A 23,418-nucleotide genomic window follows, 5' to 3' on the forward strand; every position below is an offset into this window, starting at 1 on the left:
TATGTGGTTGTTAGGAAGTTGTTAGGACCACCTGCCTGAGCTGGAATCTGGCTTTGGAACTCACTGGCTGTGTGATCTTCAGCAAGCGATGTGACTGCTCTGTGCCTCAGTTTCTTCATCTGTAAAATGGCTCTATGAATGGTACCTACCTCATGAGGATTAGAACACAAAATGTATTTAGGGTGCTTATCACTGTGCTTGGGACTTGATGAGTGTTCAGTAAGGTTGTTGCCCGTTTCAAGGTTGTTCCTCCAAACTGCACTCTAGTGACCCTTGTCCTGTAGTGCTGACTAGATCCTGGCGTGGGGGAGTCACATCAGAATCCTGGCCTCTCCACTTCTTGGATGTGTGATCTCAGACAACTCACTTCAGGTCTTTGAGCCTGTTTCTCTTTATTTGTTTGCTTATTTAATTATTTACTTATTGGCAGCTGGTCTGTATGGGGATCTGAACCCTTGACCTTGGTGTTACTGTTTCCCCTTCTTTAAATGGGGTGAATGATACTACTAAACATAGAGTCATTGTGAGGCTTAAAGACCATTCATTTATTCAGCAAGTATTTATTTCTGTTCTTCATGTACCAGGAGTCTATCTAGAGATAAACATTAAACAAATCAATGAGGGAATGATCTAGCAAGTTGGCAGGATATAAGTGCTGTAGAAAAAAAGCAAAGCAGAGAGTGGGAAAGAGCTGGCATCTTCTAGTTGACTCAGGCTTCTGTAACAAAATACCATAGACCAGGTGGCTTACACAACAGAGGTTTATTTTCTTACAGTTCTGGAGGCTGGGAAGCCCTAGATCAGGGTGCTAACATGGTCAGGTTCTGGTGAGGGCCCTCTTCCTGGCTCGCAGACACCTGCCTGCCTTCTTGCTGTGTTCTCATATGGTGGGGAGAGAGAGAGAGATCTGGTGAGAGAGAGAGAGTGGCAATTTTATGAAAAGACATTTGGACAAAGACTTGAAGGGGGTGAAGGAGTGAGCCATGAGATTTTGGGATCAGGGTACAGGAAGTGCAAAGGCCCTGGGGCAGGGGTGGGCCTGGTTGGTTTCAGGGAGTGCACGGAAGCCAGGGTGGGTGAAGCAGAGCAAGGGAGGGAAGACAGGAGGAGGCAAAGACAGAGGGGGATAGAGACTGCTGGAAGGAACTTGGCCTGACAACAAGGTCAGGTGTAACCATTAACAACATTCCACACAGGGTGTTGGGGACAATCCAGGCCTCAAAGAGCTCAGCCTTGTATTTGGGGACAGTTGAGAACTCGCAGATGGTCTGTCTGGAGAGTCCTTGGGGCTGTATCAGGGTCTACTTAATTTGTGATGAGAAACGGGTGCTCTGAAAGCCTTTGGAAGCAGAACAAATACAACATCTTGTGGCTTATTTATTAGAAATGACTTTTAACGCTTTTTTCCTTGGAGTGATTGAAGCCCGCTGCGCCTGGGTCTCTTTTTCTCCTGTCCCCACCGGCAGCTGCATTTGGTTCACTGGCCTTCTCCTGCAGTGCTCTGGGAAGAACCCTGCCAACCTTGGGGATGGATACAGATAATATATTCTTTTGAAGTGCAGGCATTTTGATTATTATTCAAATCTGAAAAATGTTAGTCTATTGAATTTTGAACTTGAATCAGATGTTTCCCTCCCCACCCCCCGCCCCCCATTTCTTCTCCTCCTCCCCGCACTTCTCCCTCTTCCTCTCGCCATCTTCAAGTTCCTCCGTGGTCTGTTAGCTCCAGTTATGCCAGTTCCCTTGTGTGTCTCTGTTTCACTCTGTTTCTGATCTCCGTTGTGTTGTGGGGGCTGTAATAGTCCATTTCTGTTGCTTATAACAGAATACCTCAAACTGGGTAATTTATAAGAAAATAAAATTTATTTCTTACAGTTTCAGAGGCTGGGAAGTCCAAAGTCCAGGGAACACATCTGGCAAGGACCTTGTTCTTGGTGGTGACTCTGCAGCAATGAGTCACCACATGGTGAGTGGCTGAGCAAGAGAGAGCTAACCTGCTCACTTGCTGTCCTTTTAAAGCCATCAAAACCATGCCCATTACCACCCATTAAACCATCAATTTATTATTCCATGAATGGATCAATCCATTCATGAGTGTATAGTCCTGATAATCTAATTACCTCTTTAAGACCCCACCTTTCAGTTACCATAATAGGATTTCCCATCCTCAGCATTTACAATGGAGATTAAGTTTCCAACCATGAACCTTTGGGGAACACATTTAACCCATAGCAAGGGCTGTCCTGTGCATTGAAGAATGTTTAGCAGCATATCTACCCTCTACTCAGTAGATGCCAGTAGCAAACCCCACCACCCCAAGATGTGACAACCACTAATGTCTCCAGACATTGCCAAATGTCCCTGGGATGCACAATTGCTCCTAGTCGAGAACTAGTGTATTCCTTTCTGCATCTCTCATTAATTCTGTCTCACTTTGTCTCTGGTGAGCACAAGCCATCCCCAGGGCTGGGAACACAAGGCTGCATTCCATCACCTTCTGTTTCTTTGGACTGTGAGCTGCCTCCTCAGCCCGTCCAGGTTTCCATGGAGCATGGAGCTATGAGCTGGCAAAAGAGTGGGAGTGAGGAGAAAAACCAGGAAGAATTCTGGGCTGTTCTGGCGTGGCCTTGAGCACATGTAGAGACACTGGGGGCTTGTTAAACTGGAGGTTCCTGGGCTTAGCTCCAGCTGCTGGTGATCATTGGAGACCCATTGCTTTAGGCTTTGGGTATTTCCAAGTGATAGTGACCTGTGTCCAGGATTCCAAAAGGTGCCTCAGCAGTCAACTGACTACCGTACACTGTGGGCCTGCCCATCACTCACTGGAACCTGAATTTGGGAACACTAATTATTCCATAACTGCTGAGAGTCCCCTGAATTCTTCATGGCTTGGTCTCTGGCCTGCACCCCAGGGGGCTGATGTAGCTGGGATAAGTCACATCTAAATTATAAGCTATCGGACTGAAGGGAAGAAATAAAAATCCCAGTGATTAACATCTGTTCTTCCTGGTAAGGAGGGGAGGGGGGACACTTTGACAAATTTATGTCCTGCTTTTAGGAAAACGGGGACGGCAGAGAGCTTTTCTTGTATCTGCTTCTTCCCAATTGCCTTGAGTTTAAAATAATCCTTATGCCAAAGTGGCATATCTTGGGGTGACAGACTCTGCTACCCTTCAACGTGAGTGGTACTGCCTGAGAGTCTTTTTCTGTCCCAAGTGTGGGCAGAATCTATGTGCTGGACATATACGTAATGTTCACTCAGTGCAGATGGCATTTCCACAGTGAGGTCACCTCCTGCTCCCTTAATTTCCACATTTGACCCTGACTCCCTTCCCCAGGTGAGCTGTGAAGTGGTGGCTGGTCTGACTAGCCTTCAGCCCTGATGGTCTCAGGTTCATCTTCCTCATTTCCTTGAACAATGGAGGGGCCACAGTAGGTGTTGGAGGTGACAGGATGGCAGAATAGAAAAGGGTCTCATGTTAGTGTGGACAGACCGACCTGACTTGGAATCCAGGTTCTGCCACTTAAAAGCTGTGTTACCCTGAGCTGGTTACTTCACCTCTCTGAGCCTGTTTCCTCTCCCGTAAAATAGGAATATGACACCCAGAGAAGATCATTTTTCAACACTCCCTCTTTTTAAAAAAGATATAATTCACATGATGTACAATTCACTCACTTAACATGTACAATTCAGTTCTTTGGCATATTACATTATTACTTTTAAAATTGGTGGTATAATACATATAACATAAAATTTATCACTTTCACCATTTTTAAATGTACAATTCAGTGGCATTAATTACACTAATATCTCCTCTTCTGTATGACAAAATTATCTTCCATAATAGTCACATAATAGGCAGTAGAAATTATTATTTTCTTGTTCTTCAGTTTTAAAACAAAGGATTAACAATGAAAAGAGAAGAATACATTTCAATTTTAATTACGTTATTTGAATCTAGTAAAATATTTCACGTGTGAATTGAAATCTACACTTATCAGACAAAAATAGCATACCTCCTGGGTCCTACTATGTCACTGTTCCAAACTATAGGCACAAAAATTCCCAGTTTTTTTTTTTTTTTTTTTGGCAGCTGGCTAGCAGCAGAATCCAAACCCTTGACTTTGGTGTTATAATACTGCACCAACTGAGCTAACCAGCCAGGCTTCCATGTCTTTATTTGTAGACTGAATAGTAGAATGGAAGCAACTCAAATTCTGTTTCTTCATCACTGTGTTCTTCTTGCTTTTGTTGAATTTACAGTTTGAATGCAGGGACACAAAGCAACACAAGGAGCTGGAGATTTGAACCACACCCAAGAGAACGGAAACCATTCCCAACTGTTAGGAACTTTCAAAACAAAGACACGTAGCTGAGTCTGGCTGCGTACCTGGGAATTCTCAGAATTAACTCCTGTGTAGAATACATGTTTATTAAAGGCAATACAATAACAATGTGCTGATTTGAAGTGTATGTATACATATTATTAAAGCTCAACAGTAAGTGTAGCAACTGTTTAGAACTTAGACCAAGGAAAGATAGCTTGGGGGACAGGGGAGAGGATTGCATGGCACATGGTGATAATAAAAAGACCAGCTTGTGGTTGATTTTATTCTTGTTTTTAAGTTCTCTATGGCCAGTGTGGCTCCTTATTCTGGTTGCAGGAGGATTAGCATTAATATGCACGAAGCGCTTGGCATGCCCGCCATGCAGAGTAGACAGTTGATACAATATCGGTGCCTGTTATCATGATCAGTGTGGGCCAGTGCAGCTCTTCCTGTGACAGGGTCTCTACCTCCTGTTTAGGAATATCTGCTCTTCTAATCTTGGGTGTGGCCCTCATTCAGGCATAAATCACTGGGTTCCTGCTACAATCTTTCTCCAAGAGGACAGGAATATGACATTTTCAACCATTGAACTTCATGCTATTTTTCCATATAACTTGCTGCAGAAGAAAGAGTTGCCCACATTGCTCTGAGTTTCTGCTTTGGGGATATCAGCAGGAGTTCACATCAGATCCCCTTTTTATTAAAAATTCTCAAAGTAAATTACACTGAGGAAGTGTCCGTATTTAGCAGACAGTATTGAAACAGTCAGGCATTTAAAGACAGGCTGGGGGCAGCACTGTGGGAGTAGAAGGTTCGAGTTTTGGCTCCGTCCTAGAGTAATACTGGATGAAATCCTAACGGAGTCCTCCCAGAGCTGCGTTATACACCATCCTTGTGATGTGCTGAGAGTCAGACACACACCTGCCTTCCTTCCTCCCTCACCATACCCTGTGGGGTAGATGCTCACACCCTACTTCAGGGTGAAGACACTGAGGCCCACCGAGGTCAAGTGAGCAAGCATTGGGTCCTCAGTGCAAACCTTCCAGCTCCCATGTCCTTCTGGGGCATCCCATGTGTGAATTGTGTGTGTGTAGGGGTCCCTGGTCCCTCTCACTTGGCCCGATGCAGACGTTTCCCCAGGATCGTTTCCTACCTCTTGGTTGTCAGGAGTCTGAGGGTGGCTTCATTCAGGGTCTGTTTAGAGTCTTTCTCTTGCTGCACCCTGCTCCTGGGCCCTATATGAGTGTCCCAGGGCTGCTGTAACACATGACCACAACTGGGTGGCTTAAAACAACAGACCTCATGGGTCTGCAGGCTAGAAGTCTGAAATCAAGGTGTCAGCAGGGCTGGTTCTTTGTGGGGTCCCTCAGGGAGCATCTGTTCCACGCTTCTCTCCTGGCTCCTGGTGGCTGCTGGCAATCTTAGGCATCCTTGGCTTGTGACATTATCACTCCAGTCTCGGCCTCCATTGTCACATGATGTCCTCCCGGTGTCTCTGTGTCCAAATTTCCCTCTTCTTATAAGTCTTTGGATTTAGGGCCCACCCTAATCCAGTATAACCTCATCTAAATCTAACTAGTGACATCTGAAAAGACCTTATTTCCAAATAAGGTCACGTTCTTTTTGTTGTTTTTCTAAGTAATGAACTTTATTTTTATAGTAGTTTTAGGTTTACAGAGAAATTGAGCAGAACATACAGATAGTTCCCACTTCTCCTATTCTTAACATCTTCCACCAATGTGGTGCATTTGTTACAATTAAGAACCAATGCTGATATATTATTATTAAATCGATTTTACATTAGGGTACCTTCTTTGCATTGTACAGTTCTATGAGTTTCGCCAAATGTGAAAATGCAGTTTTGCTGCCTTAAACATTCTCCTATTCTCCCAAATAAGGTCACATTCTGGGCTTCTGAGTGGACATGAATTTTGGGGGTATGCTATTCAACCCAGTATAGCTCCCACTCATCCTGATCTTCATCCCAAAACCTCTTGGTGACCTTCTGCAGGCAAAGGCTTCTGATGAGATACTCTCCCAGAGTATCAAGGGCAGTGTAGCTAAAGGGGCAGTTCCAGTCCAGTATTTCCCAGAGCCAGGGATGGGTGCCAGAGGGCTGAGCTGTGGCCACTCACTGGGGGGAGGGGATAAAAATGGAGAGGTCAGGCAGTTGAGGGTGAGAGGCCCAGTGGTAGGTTGGAAAGCCAGCAAGGCAGCTGGGGACAGTTTTTCATGTGGTCCCTGCTTGTGATGCAGGAGAGACAGAGAGACAGAGACAGAGAGAGAGCATGCTTAGAGACAGCTGGGCAGGATCTGACACCAGGAACATTTTCTGAGTGGGTAGTTCTCTGCTCAGATCTGCATTTGGGGTCATGGGAGAAGGTGCTGCCCTGGGCTACTGCACACCCAGACCCATGACATTGGAATCGCTGGGGGTGGGACCCAGGCATGGCATTTAAAACTCTCTGCAGGTGGTTGTATTGTGCAGTTAGGGTTGAGGACCACTGAGCTAGAGGCTGATTCCCTGCAGGCTATTTCTTCCCATAGAGAGAGTGACCAGGGCAGTTTGTGCAGACAGCAACCTTGGAAAGCCCTTCATGAAGACAAATGCTCACCTCGGCACAGATCAGAGTAGGGCCTTGGGGTTTTGGACAAAAACTAATGGAGTATGCAGGGGGCATGAGTGGGTGGGGGTTTGCTGCTGTAGTACTGTCCTCGGGACCTGTGCCTGACAGTCGTGCTTCTCTCCAATTACCCTGGTGATTGCAGTGATAAATCCTGTTCACCGAAGTCTGGTCACCTGACCAGTTGGGAGGATCTGATGTGACACTGCTCTGTGGTAGCTGCTGCCAGCCCCCCTGCTAGCCCACCCTGCATAGACTTTGGGCCTGTTTCTCTTTGTATGTCCCCCTTCCTTCAGATGAACCCTGTAGGGGAGAGGAGCCAGGCAACACTGCTTGCCCTGACACTCTCAATTATGAGCTGAATTATGTCTCCCTTCCCAAATTCATACATTGAAGTTCTAACCCCCAGTACTTCAGCTTGTGACTGTATTTGGAGACAGGGTCTTTTGAGAGGGAATTAAGTTAACATGAGGTCATTAAGGTAGGCCCTAATCCAATAGGACTGGTGACTTTTTTTTTTTGGCTACTGGTTTCTCTTTTTTTGGGGGGGGGGGGGGTGGCTGGCCTCTTTGGGGATCTGAACCTGTGACCTTAGTGTTATAAGGCTGCGCTCTAACTAGCTGAGCTAACTGGCCAGCCCTGACTGATGTCTTCATAAGAAGAGGAAATTTGGACACAGACACACACAGAAGGAAAACCATGTGAAGACACGGAAAAGACGGCTGTCTACAAGCCAAAGAGAGAGTGCTTAGAAGAAACCAACCCCATGACACTTTGAGCTCCAATTTCCAGTCTCCAGAACTGTGAGAAAGTAAATTCCTGTTGTTTAAGCCACCCAGTCTATGGCACTTTGTTCAAGCAGCTCTAGGAAACTAGCCAGGCTGCCTGCTTTTCCAAACGAAACGTTATCTGACAAGCCAATGCATAAAACAGAAAAGCAGGGTTATTATGGTTGATTGGAGCAGTAAGGGGAGAGGGGGCTGCCTGGCTTCACTTTTTTGACATCCTTGTTCTGACCTAGCCTCTGTAGGCCCTCCTGGTGCTTTCCACGGAGGACAGTTTAAAAACCACAGCACCGGAGCTTTATACTCATTTTGCAGAAGAGCTGTCAGTCTGGGGCTGGCAGGAGTAACCCTACAGGAAAACGTGGAGCGTCTCCCTTCACTTCACTGAGCACACACTTCCTTCCTTCTTGGTATCATTATTATGTTTCAGGGTTTTATTATTACAGACAGAGTCAATCTGATGAATTGATTCCTGGTCAAATGTTAGGAGAATCAGTCTAGGACAGAACACTGGATTTGCACTCGGATGCCCGAATTCAAGTTCCTTCTTCAGCATTTACTAGCTGAGCACCTTGGGCAAGTCATCTAACCCTCTATAAGCCACATATTTCTCACCTGTAAAATGAGAATAGATGCTAAGATCATGAGCAGGGAGGCAGCCTAGGGTTGTAGAATAAACATGAGTTTTGGAGTCAGACAGATCTGAGTTTGAACCCAGCTCTGCCTCTTCTTGACTGTGTGTCCTTGAACTTCAGTCTCCTCACCTGTAACTTGCAGGTAATAGGGCATCTATAGGATTGTGCTGGGGATGAGCAAGCTCATGGGTGTAAAGCACCTCGCACAGAAATTGACATATAGCAGTAAGTGCTCAACTAAAGCCAGTTATTTCTTAAATCTCTTTTTTTTTCTAGTAGACCAGGATTGACACACTTTTCCTGTAAGCAAACAGAGGGCAAATGTCTTGGACTTTGGGGGCCATGCAGTCTCTGCTGTAAAAACTCAGCTCTGCCTTGTACCTCGAAAGCAGCTGTAGATGACATGTCAATGATAAGTATGACTGTGTTCCAGTAATACTTTATATATAAACACTTCATATAATTTTCACGTGTTACAAAATATTATTATTCTTTTGATTTTTAAAATTATCTTATTTTTTATTTTTTTATGGACTACATAATAAAATTTTTTGAAAATTTTAATTTATCAGTATACAATGTAGTTGATTTTCATGTCCTTTTACCAATAGATTATTTTATTTTATTTTTATTTTCTGCTTGGCTGGTACAGTGATGAAACTCTGGACCCTGGTGTTACCAGCACCATGCTCTAACCAACTGAGCTAATTGGCCTTTTAAAACAATTTTAAAGTGTAAAAACTGCTCTTAGTTGTGGGCTGTACAAAACGCAGTGGGCTGGATATGGCTGGTGGGTTGTCATTTGCCGACCTCTGTGTTAGACTGCATGTCTCCAAAGCATGAGTAATTTAAAAAATATTCCTAGTGCCTCACACACAGCCAGACTCCTTGTAGTTAGTGTGCAGTGAATATTTGGTGAATGGCTGAGATACACAGATAAATTTGTGGGAATTAGTTGAGAATTTGTGTGTGGATGGGCAGATGTATTGCGATATTCAAGGTAGTTTTGGAAAGGCTACTTGTCTTCCGAGGGATTTGCATCTTACAAGAGGAGGCAGAGAGAGCTGGGAGTAAGAGGGAACTTTGAAGTTGCTGAAATTACAGCAGCGTTGGCTTCTCAGCCATTCCCAATTCAGCCAGCAGGGAGCACTGGGGGATCGCTTTCCTCTGGGTATCCTGGTACCCGGGATCCTTGCCGACGGCCTCTTTGCCAGGAAATGGGAGAGGCAGGGAGATGGCCCAGGTGACCTCTGAGTGTCTTTTCTGCCTGTTGAATCCTGATTCTTTTCTGCAGAGGAAGGTAGAGGGATGAGCTGCCTGGAACTAGCTGGCAGCAACCAGGAGCTCAGAAGTGTCCCCCTTTCTCGGAAGATGGAAGAAAAAATACAGCCAATGTTGCAGGTAGCTGTCATGCTAGAGTTTCAGTGCGTTGTATTTACCACTCCTTTTGATTAGTACGTGTGTGCTTATAGAATGAAAGGGGGAGAAAAATCCAGGCTATCTTTAATTAAAGGCAGGCCAATTAAGTGCATGACAAATACTAAGCAGAAAGGAAATGGTCATTTGGGGCTGGGTTTGGGCATTGAGGACCCACAAATAACACTCGCTTAGCCTTTAAAACCTTGAAGAAAGCTGCAAGGTGAGGCCATCCAAATGCCCCCAACAGCTGCCTGTGCTCTCGTGAATGGCGATGAACGTGGTCTGCTCCGTGGTTCTTACTGTTTCCATCTGTGAAACAGGGGTGGAAAAAAGATTGCAGGTAGGTCCACATGGCTATATTGGAACTAAAAAACACACACACAAATTCTAGTCTCAACCCTAGAACACCTGATGTAATTGGTCTGGGGTGTGGCCCCACCTCAGGGCTTTAAAAAAGCCAGGTGAAGGGCCGGCCCGTTGCTCACTTGGGAGAGTGTGGTGCTGATAACACCAAGGCCACGGGTTCGGATCCCTATATAGGGATGGCCGGTTATCTCACTTGGGAGAGTGCGGTGTTGACAACACCAACACCAAGTCAAGGGTTAAGATCCCCTTACCGGTCATCTTTAAAAAAAAAAAAAAAAGTCAGGTGATTCCAATGTGCAGCCACAGCCGACAACAGCTGCAGGGTACCAGTGGTTCCTACACTTGAGAGTACATCAGACTCACCTGGAGGGCTTGTGTAGGGCAGTATTTCCAAAGCATGGTCCCGAGACCAGCAGCATCAGCACCAACTGGGAGCTTCCTAGAAAAATGCACATCTTGGGCTCCTACCCCAGCCTTCCTGAATCAGATACTTTGGGATTAGGGACCAGCAACTGCCCACGCACAAGCCCTCCAGGTGAGACTGATGTACTCTCAAATGTGGAAACCACTGGTGTCCTGCAGCTGTTGTCAGCCGTGGCTGCACATTGGAATCACCTGGCTTTTTTAAAGTCTTGATGTGGGGGCCACATCCCAGACCAATTACATCAGGTGCTCTGTGGTTGAGACCAGAATTTGTGTGTGTATTTTTTATAGCTCCAATATAGCCATGATGATTCCAATATAGCCAAGATCAAGACCCACTGGTGTCACGGAAGTGGTTTTGGGGTTAGCCAGACCCAAGTTCAAATCCCCCTTTTGTCATTTACTAGTTCTTTGACCCTGGGCAAGGTGCACCATTTCTCTGACCCACGGTTTCTTTTCTGCAAAATTGGGACAATCTTTCCGCCCTTGCAGAACTGTTTAAAGATGGAACAAATGACATATGTAAGCATCCGTGTATGGAAGCACCTAGAATAATACCTGGCACCCAGCGGGTGTTTAGCATATGACAGTTCCCCTTTTCTGCTCCCTTCTGTTGGATTGTGGGGCTTTCTAGAGCAGGGACCGCATCATACTTTTCTCTGCATCCCTAGTGAACCATCAATACCTTTCTTATACCACATCCCTGGGGGAGAGCTGGGGAGGTGATTATCTGAGATGTTTAGCTACTGGATTTCTTACCTTGCAAAGTAAATCCTTGCTGGGATGGGGCTATTGTGACCTTCCTCTGCCTGGTGGTAACTGAGGTGAGCCCTGATGTCTGTTTAAATTAAAAATGGCCACAGTCCCACAGACCTTTAGGGATCTATTCTGATACAAATTTGGCAGCATGATTCGATAAGTGTGCAAGGATGTTTATGGCTGCATTTTTTGCACTGTAAAAAATTGGAAACATAACTTCATCAATAGGCACATAATAGAATAAATTATAGTGCATTCAGTATTATGAAACACCATGTACCATTAAAAAGAATTAGGTAGATCTATACGTATTGATCTGGAAAGAGATGTACTATAGTATATTGTCAAGTGAAAAAGCAAATTGCTGAATCATGTCTGTGACATGATTTCTTTAAAAAAATTTTTTTTGGGGGGGGCTGGCCCATGGCTCACTTGTGAGAGTGTGGTGCTGATAACAGCAAGGTCACAGGTTTGGATCCCTATATAGGGATGGCCAGTTAGCTCACTTGGGAGAGTGTGGTGCTGACAACACCAAGTCAAGGGTTAAGATCCCCTTACCGGTCATCTTTTAAAAAAAAATTTTTTTTTTGAAGGAAAGAGTTTCCATATTATACGTATAATCATTTGTGTGTGTTTTTGTGGTGTAAAGATAAGCATGGGAGAATATACTCCAGGCTGTTTGAATTGATTAACTGTGGGGTTGGATAGAGGGGAGACTTATTCATCCATTCATTTATTCATTCATGTTTTCTTTAAGTAATATTATTTAAGGTCTACTATGTGTCAGGCACTGTTTTAGCGCTGAGGATACAGCCATGATCAAAAGAGACCATGTCCCTGCTGTCATAGAGCTAGAGTGACCAACTGTCCTGGCTTGCCTGGAACCCCTCTGTCTTTAACAGGGAAGGTCCGGCATCCCAAGAGAGCCCTCAGTCCTGGGCAGACAGGAATGATTTGTCACTCTATGGTGCTTGCATTTTAGCATGGGAGACAGATCAGCATTAGAGCATGGCAGGTATCTTGCTGGTCAAAGAGCCATCTTGAGCTCTCCCAATGCACTTAGGGTGAGAAGAATCCTCCCACCCAGGGCTGAAGTCTTTCTTTAGGCTCTGATTGGCAGTTAGGGATGGAAGGATGATCTGGGCAGTCTAACCTCCCCCAAGGGTCAGTTCTCCTTTTTGCTGAGTCAGCAGTGGGACTTAATTTGTTAATTAAGAGTAAATGGTGAGTTGTCCTCATATTTTGATTAACCTAATGGCCTTCCCAGCACGACTAGGATTTAACTGTAGACATCACTGCAACTTTTAATGAAATGACTTGAAGAGCCATTAGCAGTCACTTCCCGTTATTAGGTGGTTCATCTGCACCGATAACTGCTTGGCAGCTGAGCCAGCCGGAGCTGTGGCCTGAATGGATGCTTGGCTTTTGGCTTTAAGATATGACACTTAATCTTTTAGTCATGCTTGAGGGGTTGATGGCCTTTTCGGCGTTCACCCAATTCACTCTGCATTGGAAGTGCAGCTGGGAGAACACGCCTCATGAGCTGAGAGGCCATAGAAGATGCTGTTGGTGTCCTGCCCTCGTCCCCCTGGTTCCAGGGCCTTCCATCTGCAAGTCCCTGTGAGCACCTTCAACTCCGTGGTGGGCTTTTCTTGTTGGCCTGCGAATGGCTGGAAGTGTTGGGGAGGAGAACATCGTGGGTTGAGCTGTGTCCCTCCAAAGATGTTGAAGTCCTGACCCTGTACCTGTGAATGTGATCATATTAGAAAATAGTGTCTTTGCAGATGACCAAATTAAGATGTGGTCATTAGGGTCATCCCTAATCCCGTATAACTGATGTCCTTATAAAAAGGGGAAATTTGGACATCACACACACACACCACCACCACCACTACCACCACCACCACCATATGAAGACAGAGGCAGAGACTGGAGCAATGTATCTAGAAGTCAAGGAATGCCAAAGATTGTCAGAAACCACCAGAATCTAGGAGAGAGGCATGGGACAGATTCACAGCCCTCAGAAGGAACCAACCCCTAGGACATCTGGATCTTGAACTTCCAGTCTCCAGAACCATGAAACAATAAATTTCTATTGTTTAAGCCACCCATTTTGTGGTACTTTATTTTGGCAGCCCTAGGAATCTGATAGATGAGCCTAATGCCCAGTCTTGCTCCCAAGGGGACATCCTTCCATCAACGATTGACAGGAGTTGGTGGATAAATACCCCAGCTCCCTGGCCTTTTGGGTGGAGTACTCTGTCGGAACATTGGCCACTGGTGTGCGTTTGTATGTGTGTGTCCTTGTGTGTTCATGTGTGTGCATTGTGTAGCATAAGGACCTCAGCCTCCAACGTCTGATGTGCAGAAAAGCAAACTATGTTTCTGTCACTTCTTGCCTGTGCTGAGCCCCCAGCCCAAGGGCTGGTGGACAGTGGCTCTTGTCTGAGGGTCCTCATGTGCTTCTCTCCCCGGGTTGTATCTAAGTTCCTGCAGAGCGGCTCCTGTGGTCCAAGGCCTGGGGGGGTCCATGGGAGTATGCCACCACCTTCCCAGGGTGAGATGTGCTTGTTTCTTTCTGGACTGTGGGTTTTGGCTCATTTAGGTCAGCATGGTATTGTCTTTCTGGTCCAGCTTTGGCTCAGCTACTGTTGGGCCCCCCTTGGCTGTTCTGCCAGCACCCTTGAGGGCCTGAAAAACACACCGAAGCTTCCTGAAGCCATTCACCCCTTCTGGGCTCCTTTCAAACTCACCACACACTCATTTATGCACCAGGTTGGATGTTTTCCTTCAGGGGCTGGAGCTAGCCCTGGGCTGTGGGGCAGCCAGACCTTAGGGGTAGTGTGTGCCTGGACAGACTCTTCTACAGGCCACTCCCATGTCCCTGTTTCTGTCTGTCCTGTGACCCTGGCCAGGACTGACTGCTGCGCCCCAGCACACATTCCTCAGTGCAGTCATGGCAGGAGACCCTAAGGTGGGAAGAAAGACGGCCTCTCTAAGAGACCTGATGGGGGCTCAGGGTTATTTGATTTTTGAAAATTGCATCAGTAATGTGCAAATATATGAACAACCTCCAACAACACAGAAACATTTGGATTCAAAAGTGAAAGTTTCTCTTCACCTTGTTTCTTGATATTTCCTTTCTCAGACGATTATATAAGTATGGATATAGATATAGACACAGATAGATATGGAGGTTGGTAAAGATAGATAGCTATAACTGTAGATGTAGGTTAGATATAGATGTATATGTGTAGATACACAGACTTAAAGACATAGGCCTAGATAGACACAGATATAGATAAGATATATACGTAGATATAGATCTATATGTATAAATAGGTATAGATAGTGTATTTTAAAAGATAAACATCATTGTGTTGTCTGTGTGGTCTGATGACTTCCTGTTGTCACTACACAACTACCTTGGAGATTTTCTGAAACAAGTCCATCTGTACTCACCTCATTCTTTTCAACTAGTCCCGTGTTAACTGGCAATCCGTTGCTCCCATTTCTTTTCCAGCTTTTCCACACAATGCTGCAATGTATTTGTGCAAGTATTTCTGTGGGACAGATTCCTAGAAGTAGAATTTCCAAGTTAAAAAGGTAAGCATATTTCACATTTTGGGAGGTGCTATCAAATTGCCCTCTGAAAAGGCTGAACCAATTTGTGCTCCCAGAGTCATTTACTTTGAATATTAAAAAGGACTGTGACCTCATTTTGTTCTCTAAGCTGGTGAAGTGGGACAGATCAGTTACATGTAAATAGGTTATAATGGAGTGAGCGGGTCTGAACTAGCTCCTACCCGGCAATGCTTTCTTGTTTGTTTTCAGCGCACATACTTGAGAGGAAAAATGAACCACATTTCTTTAATACATTTTAGACTTAAAATTTCTTTGTTGGATACAAGATTTTCCCTTCCTCCATGGCAATTTTGGAATGAGTACGATTTTCCTAGAACAACAATAGGTGATTATAATGGAAGATTGGCCAAATACTTACATAATTATAATTCAGGGACAAGAAATTTGGGCTTATGATTCCATTTAATTTGTAGGGGTGCCTCCCTCCCCCACCTCAAGTGACCCCCTATTTAAACTTCTGCCTGAAGTTGCAAAAATGCAACATGATCTTGAACTTTAAGGTTGAACGACTCCGGAGTTGCTCTCCCTCATTTCACTTTTTCCCAGGTTTTCCTAATTGAGGGAAAATGGTGTCGGTAATTGAGGTCACCTTGATAGGAGAGTAGGTTGACTGTTGACTGTTTATCCGTATCTGGGCTCCTACCCTACGTCATGTTACTTTTGGTTAATAGAACTGCTTCTTCTAACTTGTGTGTGTGTATGTTTGCTTATGTGTGTGCATACAATTAGAACAGATGACTAAGGCTCTTCAGCCAAAGGCCAGACTTGGAAATGTTTAGGGGTGCAAAGAACAAGTCCTTGATTAGAGCACATTGTTTCAGAGATGGTCTACTTATTGCTTTGAAGGACAGCAGGCCTGGAGGAAGTTCTGCAAAGGTAGATGTTTCTTACCTAGGCAGATCATGTCAGCCCATACCTTGCCAGCACTATGATGGGAAGAAAAAGCCTGTTCAGTCCCAGATTCTTGGAGACAGATTTGAAAGAGCTGTACCTCCTTTCTCCATGCCAGTCAGCTTCATGAATAAAGCCTTTCTTCTCACAAAAGCAGGTGCCATGGTATTGGCTTTTGTGTGCATTGGGCAGTGAGCCCTTCTTGGTAACATGACGGTTTGGATGATTGTTCATCGGGGGTTTCCTCTCCTTCCTAGTGTGGGCAGAATATGCTGCCCCACACCATCAATATGGACTTAGCTATGAGACTTGTATTGATCAATGGGATGTTGCTGATGTGATGTGAGTGAAAGCTTAAAATGGGCTGTCTTGCACTTCTGTCATGGCTGTGAAAACATGCTCTGGGTATCTGCTGGCCCCCAAGAAATAAAAGACACATGGAGCAGAGTCAACCTTAGCCCCTCTACAGGGTTTGCAGCCCTGGGGCATGAAGCAGAGCTGCCTCAGCTGAGTATGATAATAACCACTTACAACTGGGTGCCTCTGCATTTCGGGATGGTTTGTTATGCAGCAATAGCTGACTGATACAGTGCTTTTCTCTGTGCTCTCATTACCCATCTATGCTTACCCCTCTATCGTACTTCCTAAGAAAGATTATGATGATTTGATTACTTCTCTAAAATTTTCACCAGACTTTATGTTCAGTGTGGACAGAAATTGTATTCATCTTGTTTACTTTGCCTAAAATTCTATCTGACACATGGTTGGAGCTCATAAGGTACTTATTGGATGGAAGAAACAAACAAACAATAAATAAATTTAGGTTGCTCCAATTCCTCTGCTGCCCTTGGGTCCTCCCAATGAAATTTTCTTTCTTTTTGAAAAATTACTCTGATTTTAACCAGAGTCAATTTTTATTATCTGCTAAAAATCAAACCCACAAAAACAAACTTGAACTAATATGTATGAATTCAGCAGTTCACAGTTTACTAAGCCCTTTTCCTTACCTTTGGTTCCTCTCACATTTGCAACAGTCTTGTGACATATCACTTCTTTCCCTTAACTGAGAGGACCGAGGCCAGTGACTTGCTCTCGGCTCTACAACCAGCAGGGGGTTGGCATCTCTAGCTCCTAGACCAGGTCTTCTTTGACCCTTCAGCCTCCTCCCTTCCTAATGGGTCCTGCCCCTCACTGGAATGATCTGGGGTCTTTCCTTTTATTTTTCATTGAATCATAACTGATTGTATATATATGTGGGGTAGAGCATTGAATATCAATATCTGTGTGCAATATGTGATGCTCAAATCAGGATAGTTACTACATTCAACCTTACACATTGTAATCATTTTTTGTGGCCCCTTACTAATTTCTCACTAACTTTCCCCCTCCCCCTTTCCCACCTCTGTTAGTGGGGTACTTCTATGAGAATGAATGTATGTGTAGTGTTTGAATCTAGTTCTTTCTCCAGAATGTGTCTGTCCCCTGGGCTGCAGGGGAATAGAGTATTACTGTTTTATGGCCAGGAAAACATGAATAAAAAATGAACCATCAGTGAAATTAATTTCAAAGATTTATGCATGCATGGTGACTAACAAGCCTGCACCTGCTCATCTGACACTTTAGCAGCTCCCCCCTACCCCTTTCCTGCTCTCTTAAAATTCTCCTTCTCTTAAGGTTTGTGCATTGAGCAGTTAAATAAATGTACAGGGCGATAGAGACACGACTTGTTAATTAAAAATGCTTTTCTGCCACTTCAAAGTTATGAAGAGACAAGGCATGCTGAGCAGGAAGAGTTACTGTCGAGACTTTGGTTTGATATTTATGTTCTGTGTAAAGGAGCCCCGGTGTAATAGAATGAGACAGACATCCATTAGCCTTCCCGCCGAGCATCCTGCACCTTCTTGCACAGGGTCATCATCTCTCCCGTCCTCCCCTTCTCTCAGGATGGGCACCCTTGTTGGAGAAATGCGAAGTGAGAGAGTCACCCGATGCCCCTCTCTGCCTTTCCCTCTCCAGCCACTGTTGCTGGCTCCAGCATTTTTCTCTCCCAGCTGCTGACCTAAATCTTATCATTATTTCCTTGTGCATTTGATGGATGAAGTCTCCAAGGGATTGTCTCGATGAACCCTTTCTGGTTGGCAGCTCTCAGGAGTTGGAAGCTGGCCTGTTGGAATTTCTTGGTAAGAAGCTACGGAGAAATCCAAACTTTGGATCTGTGACAACAGAACTTGGACATGGCCCTTTCTTGCTCCCAGCTTCGTCTTTGCATACTTCTTTCATTCGCCTTCTGAGCACCAGCAACATGGAAGAATTTATAGATTTGAGAGGGTACTAAGCACTTTCTCATCTTCTAGATGTTGCATGAACTTTTTGCCTCAGATATATTCTCTATGTCTCTCTTTTTCAAAAAAAGTTTTTTAATGCAGTGTAACATCCATGCAGTGGGTGAAAAGTACATGTGTCTTAGTATGTGGATGTATTTTGTAGGATGTAAATCCAGGAGTGGATTTCCAGGGGATAGGGAAGGCATGTGTTTAACCTTGTAAGAAATTTAAAACAGGTTTCCGAATTGCTTGTACCAGTTTAGATTCCCACCAGCAGTGTATGAGAGTTCTAGTTGCTCCGTATTTTTGCCATCACTTGCCTTTGTTAGTCTTTTTCTTTTCTTTTTTTTCATAAGCCAAAATTTTCATTTGTTAATTTCTTGCACTTGAAGTACTTTTTGATGACAACATTGGCCTGATATTCTTTGCCATAGTCCTTAACTACTACACAACTGCAACTAGCGACTTTACGGGGTTTCCCCTCTGTCAGTTTTACAGAGGCCTACCCATTCCTCTAGTTTCTTGTTGTCATCAGCCTCAATTAGGTTGACTTGGTGTTTAGCACAAAGAGCCTCCACCAACCTGACATACACAGGCTCATCACACTTGGATGGAAGCACACAGAGATGGGCTTGGCACTTGTCTAAGGCTTCAGCAGCTTCTTGAATTCCACGTGCTAGGCAATTGCGGAGGAGAGTGGTCTTCAGCATCTCTTACTGAAGCAGCATTGACATCCATTACCCCTGCAGCAGCAATGACTTCCTTGGCTGTGGTGGTGGGTACGGGTGAAGCTGACTCTTGAATGTGGTGGCAGGGAAAGAGACGGTTTTTCTAATTGTAGCCATTCTGGTGGGAACGTAGTAGAAATTTCTAAATTTCTACTGGCTTATTATACATATTCATCTTTCAGGTGTTGGCTCCGATGTTATCTCCTCCAGAAACTCTTTTTAGTTAGTTCAGGCTGCTGTAACAAAATACCACGGATGGGGTGGCTTCAGTAATAGAGATTTATTTTCTCACAGTTCTGGAAGCTGGAAGTTCAATATCAGCGTGCCAGCATGGTTGGGTTCTGGTGAGGGTTCTCTTTCTGGTCCCTAACGAATGAAGGTTCTTGTGTGCCAGATTCGATCCCTGCCTTGGAGGGCATGACCTGACTCCCAGAAGTCTTCAGCAATTGCTGTGTGCTCGCAGCTGCCACATTTCCAGTGCTTGGGTAAATGAAGCCACCCTTGAGGTCTTTGCTAAAGACTCTGATTTCTGTGACCAGCCTCCTCCAGCCTTATAATTTCATTCACCTCCAGCATCATCAGAAGTCCAGCTCTAATGTACAGTATGGCTGGCTGGTTAGCTCATTTGGTTAGAGTGTGGTGTGATAACACGAAGGTCAAGGTTTTGGATCCCCATACTGGCCAGCCACAAGGAAAAAAAAAAAAAAAAAAAAAAAAAAGAAAAATGTACAGCATGATACTATAACTAATAACACTGCATTGTATACTTGAAGTTTGCTAAGAGGGTAGATCTTAAGTGTACTTGCCACACACACCCACCGACAAAGGGAACTGTGTCAGATGATGCATATTTTTTTAAATTTTTTGACCACTAACATGACCACTAATATTTTATTGTTTCATAGTAAAACAAAAGATGAAGCTAATAACTGGATCACTTGGCCCTTTCTCTTCTTATCTCCTCCCAGCTCAAAATGCTTGCATCTCTTAATAGCCAGCATTCTCTTAGATCTGCAGTTGGGCTCAAGGACTCAGACCTCAGCACAATCTTCTTTGTAGTTTTAGCCTTTTTCCGGAAAATTGGCTTACTCTGCCCACCATAGCCACTCTGCTTCCTGTCATAACGCCTCGTTTCCTAGCCATACAGAGAATCCTTCCCCTTCCTGTACTGTGTCACTTGTGGGGTTGGTGCTTGCCACACTTCCTGCAGAAGGTCTTGTAGGTTTTAGGAACGTTCACCGTATTTGTGGGAAAACTCTCAGCATGGAAAGAAAGAGGCCAGGCTGGAAACAGAAGAATCAGCAGGTGCATGTGTTAAACGGCTTAATCATGGTGATTGTTTCATACACTTGTATCAAAACATCAATTAGTACACTTTAAATATATGCAATTTCTACTCGTCAATTATACCCCAATACTTGTAAACACCTATATTAAAAATAAGAAAAATCTAAGTCAGTAATGCAAACTTCTATCTTAAGAAAATAGAGGAAGAGCAAACTAAACCAAAAAACAAGTATAATTAGAAAATAACAAAGATTAAACAGAAATGTATGAAATAGAGAATTAAAAAACAATAGAGAAAATCAACAAATCCAAAAGTTGATTCTTTAAAAAGATCAACAATATTTGCAAACCTTTATCAAGACTGACCAAGAGAAAGAGAGAAGATTGAAATTACTAAAATCTGAAATAAAGTAGGGGCCTTATTACATTGTCACTATAGCTTTTTGTGGTGGTAAGATTTAGTTTCTTTTTCTTGTTTGCCTTTTTGTTCTACCAGTGGGTTTTGCTCTTTCTTGTGTATTTGTGATGGTGATTACTGTTTTTCAGATTCCAGATGCAGGACTCCCTTGAGGATTTCTTGTAGGTTTCTTGTAGGATGTTGAACTCCTGCAGCTTTCGTCTGTCTGGAAAATACACAACTTTTCCCTCATTTCTGATTGTCAGCCTTGCTGGGTATAGTATTATTGGCTGGCCGTTTTTTTCTTTTAGTATTTTGAATATATCATCCCATTGTCTTCTGGCCTGTAGAGTTTCTGTTGAGAAGTCTGCTGTTAGCCTGATAGGGGCTCCCTTATAGGTGACTTGACGCTTTTCTTTTGTTTCTTTTAAGATTCTCTCTTTGTCTTTGTGTTATGCTTTGATCTTTATTTCAAAGTACTCTCTAAATCCCCTGTGATTTTTCTTTATACCCATTATTTATTTGGGAGAGTGTTGTTTAGTTTTCACACATTTGTGAGATTTCTAAATTTCTTTGTGTTATTATATGGTCAGAGAACATATTTTCTATGATCTTAGTCTTTTGGTTTTTTTTTCAAAGGAAAGGAAAAACTAAAACAAACAAAAAGAGTTCATGAAGAGATTTCCATTATCTTTCAATTCTGTTTTTCTATGAGCTTTTTGAAGTGGCCTTGGGCTTATATTCTATTTTTATTGATTTTTTATGCAATTTGTGTTGCTAAACTCAGATATTTAATTTCTGGTCTTGATTTCTTTTTTATTAAGAGGGCTTGTTGATTTGCTTAGAAATTAATTTGCCTTTGAAAAAAGTTAATTCATCTTCCTCTGCTGAAATTAGTTTGTTATGTACATGCTTTTGGAAGACTTTAGAAAGCTATTTCAAATAATTGTAGAGATTATGAAATGAAATACATAAATTTTAATAAGTTTTACATCTCCAGTTTTTGTGAAGCTTAGAAGCTCTACTTTCTTATTTATTTTTACTTTTTTCTAAAGATGACTGGTAAGGGGATCTTAACCCTTGACTTGGTGTTGTCAGCACCACGCTCTCCAAAGTGAGCTAACCAGCCATCCCTATATGAGATCCGAATCCTTGGCCTTGGTGTTATCAGCACCGCACTCTCCCAAGTGAGCCACGGGCTGCCCCTAGAAGCTCTACTTTCTACAGGGTATTTTGTTATTCATTTGTTATTCAGTTTATGTATTTGTTATTTGAACAAACAAATGTGCATATTCTTAAAAAAAGTTGTACCCCAATAAAGCTGAAAAAGAAAAAAGAAATCTAAATCGTGTTCCCTCCCCAATTGTTCTGTGCTTCCCCTGGTCTGACTGCATCCCAAATCCATGCACTGTTTCCTCGGGAACTCAGTCTTTGTTTTTGTTTTTTTGCAGCTGGCCAATGTGGGGATCTGAACCCTTGACCTCTGCATTATAACACCATGCTCTAACCAACTGAGTTAACTCCCCACATGTCCTCCTCAAAGCAGACAAACCTTTGATTGTCCTCTTCACCTGCCTTCTCTCCCTGAAACTGGGCTTGTCCCTCAACAATACACCTTCTCATTTTGCCTCTCAAGTAGACTCATTTTTCTCCCCCAGCCCTGTCACTGGGACAAATGGCCTGAATCCCCCCAATTCTTGCACCCAGGCTTTTGTTCTCTCTCTCCTCCCTCATAAGACACAGTCCCCCTCAAGCTCTTGTCATCCAGCATCCCCACCTCTCAATTCTCATTGCGGCCGTCATCTGTAGACTTCCAGGTCATTTCTCATTCACTATTGACTTTGCCTGTCTCACTGTCATCCCTGCTGCTCTTCTTGGTGACATCAACATCCATTTAGATCAGTGGCTTTCAAACTTGCTCAGTACTAGAGTCACCCAGAGCCCCACCCAAGACCAGTTTAATCAGAATCTATAAAGTGGCACTCAGGCATTGGTATTAAAATAAATCATCTTCAGGTCCTTTTGGTATCCAGTGTTGAGAGCTGCCATGGTAGAGGATCCATTCAATATCTTGGCCTCTCAATTCTCTGACCTCCTTATCTTCAAATCTTCTTCTGTAGCCCACCTCAGTCACTGGCTCCCATGGTTGACACCCAGACTTTGTCGTCATCAATATGTTCCAGTCTATGGCCACCTCCTTCTATTCTTTCAGTTCATTTTCCTTCGGTCTCATGGAATATTGATGTTTTTATTCTACATCAACAACCCCACCTGCTCACTTTCCTCCATGGTCCAACGAACTTGTGTTCTGCAAACCCCAAGTGAACATGAGAAACAGCTTAGCAGTTCTTCTACCTGTACCTAGCTCTTTTCCCTCGGGGACAATTGTTTCAAGTCTCTTCTTTCCTCAGCTCCCCAACACTGCCCATGCCCCCCCATCAGCAGATGACATCACCACATACTTTGTAGAGAAGGTAGATCATAGACACACTCACATGAGAACTACTTCCTCTTCCACCAGCCTACCCACACATGCACCCATATTCTCTGCCTTCTATTCTGCAGCAATGGGAACTGTGTCCATACTCCTGTCCAAGGTTAACGCCTCTATTTGGACTCAAAATCTTATCCTTTCTTGTCACCTCAAAGCATTTGTTTCTGTAGCTATCCCTTCTTCTTGCACCATCATGTTCTCCTCTCTTCTAGATCATTTTCATGAGCATCATCCTTGATATAGTTCATCTAAAAGAACATAAATGGTACTAGCCCCACACCAATTTCTCTTGATTCTGTTTCTGTTTCCATC

At 43.8% G+C, this 23,418-nt stretch overlaps 2 pseudogenes; both read right to left on the reverse strand.

Annotated features, from left to right (window-relative positions):
• Positions 1-9,471: 9,471 nt before the first annotated feature.
• On the reverse strand, positions 9,472-19,504 carry LOC134380995 (small ribosomal subunit protein eS12-like; annotated as a pseudogene).
• Positions 19,505-19,827: 323 nt separating this feature from the next.
• On the reverse strand, positions 19,828-22,901 carry LOC134380996 (large ribosomal subunit protein eL42-like; annotated as a pseudogene).
• Positions 22,902-23,418: the final 517 nt, after the last annotated feature.

The sequence above is a fragment of the Cynocephalus volans genome, chromosome 6 (genome assembly GCF_027409185.1).
Source record: "Cynocephalus volans isolate mCynVol1 chromosome 6, mCynVol1.pri, whole genome shotgun sequence".
Lineage (NCBI taxonomy): Eukaryota > Metazoa > Chordata > Mammalia > Dermoptera > Cynocephalidae > Cynocephalus > Cynocephalus volans.